Below are 1,539 nucleotides of genomic sequence, written 5' to 3' on the forward strand. Positions count from 1 at the left end.
TGGGGGAGGGGGGAGAATCGAGAGTTTGTTTACAGACCTGAGCTCCAGGCTGGGGGAGGTAGGGAGGAAGAAAGTCCTGTCCGGGCCCCGAGGCACCTCTGGAACAGCCGCGAACATCTGGCTGAGCTCGCGCACGGGCCCCACACCTCCCACCTCCCAGAGCTTAGGTACCTCCAAGACCCTCACGGTCCTTAGGCGCTCGAGGTCTGGCTTAGAGGGGGTAGTGGGAGGAACCCCGAGTTCCCCCACCCCACCCTTCCCAATTCCAAACTAACCCGTTTCGCGGGTCACCCGGCGCATCGTCCGCAGCCCAGCAGACACATCTAGGAAGACTCGTGGCCAGAGTCAAAGCCGTGTTGAGGGCCTCGCCTCGCTCGGCTCTGCAGGTAACCTTGAAGCAGTCGCTCGGCGTCACCGGTTCTCTGGGTCGGCTCTGTAAGCTGCGCACCTCCTGGCTTCGGGCCGGGCCCGAGGCGACCTTCTGCGCGGCGTGGACACAGCGCGAGCCCCGGGTGCGGGTTCCCGGCCTGGCCAGCGCTCACGCGGGAAGGGGGTGTTTGGTGTGCGCCCGTCGACTCTGGCTCAGAGGGGCAGCCTCGCAGGCAGCGGGGTTTCCAGGGCCTTCCAGAGCCCAAGCCTTATAACCACCTGTTGGAGCGGGCCTGCGGCTACGCTTGCGGTGCCCACGGTGTGCACAGCCGGGGAGGTTTCAGCTCTTGCCCGCTGCAAGCCGGGAAGCTTGAGCCTTCTCCCCAGCGGGAGGAGGAAGGGACCGCTTGTTTCTCCAGAGACACTGTGCTTTGATGCGGGTCCACTACACGCCTGATCCCAAGGGAGGTTCCGAGCCGGGCCTGAAGCAAGAGGTCGGGCAGTCCGGGGCGGACCGCAGCAAGTGGAGAGTCTTATAGAACGACCAGATCTGAGAGGGCACTTAGTTTCCTCTTCACCCCATGCCCGGAGCGGGATACCGGGGCCCAGGAAGAGAAGGGGACTTGCCCAAGGTCCCAGGGCACGGGAGGCTGCTGCCTAGCCCACCTCGAACCCGGGTTTAGCGCCCCCTGGCGGGCCGGGGGCTCCGGGAGGAGCGTGCTCCCTGACCCTCCAGGCGCAGGCTGAGGGTGACCCAGCGGCCCTCGCGGCTGTCCTAGACACTCTGACAGTGGACAGGAATAATCAGCCAGCACCCAGAGGCCCAGACCGGGAGCCGCCTCCCCCAGCGACGTGCCAGGGAAGCGAAGGGAGAAGCCCAGGACCACCGGGGCTGCTCCGAAACAGCCAGGGATAGCTTGGAGGCCTGAGTCCCGGTGCGCACTCGCGCGGCCCCCTTCTCTCTCTGCGCGCTTTGGGCTGGACACGGATCCCCTGCGGTGAGTCCGCGCTCTTCTCTCTCCGCGTGCAGCCCTTCCTTCTTCCCACCCTAGAATGCTGGGCGCCTTAGGGGGCAGCCCACACTTTGGAAGGGGGTGGGGGCGAGGAGGGACAGTGACCAGAGTTTTCGATCTCTTCCCCGCCCCCCCCTCCCGGCATATCCAGCCCATA

General features: G+C 66.0%; 1 protein-coding gene across 2 annotated transcripts in view; it reads left to right on the forward strand.

Annotated features, from left to right (window-relative positions):
* WNT11 (wingless-type MMTV integration site family, member 11) overlaps positions 1-1,539 on the forward strand; it is a 21,868-nt gene that overhangs the window by 614 nt on the left and 19,715 nt on the right. Inside the window, exon 1 of one of the 2 annotated variants that reach the window (XM_010847553.1) lies at positions 1,122-1,367. The exons of the other annotated variant lie outside the window; for it this stretch is intronic. The gene's annotated coding sequence lies outside the window, so the exon portion shown is untranslated. Of the gene's footprint in view, positions 1-1,121; positions 1,368-1,539 lie in introns of those variants that run through there. 2 annotated transcript variants of the gene reach the window in all.

The sequence above is a fragment of the Bison bison genome, unplaced genomic scaffold, assembly GCF_000754665.1.
Source record: "Bison bison bison isolate TAMUID 2011002044 unplaced genomic scaffold, Bison_UMD1.0 scf7180017864251, whole genome shotgun sequence".
NCBI lineage: Eukaryota > Metazoa > Chordata > Mammalia > Artiodactyla > Bovidae > Bison > Bison bison.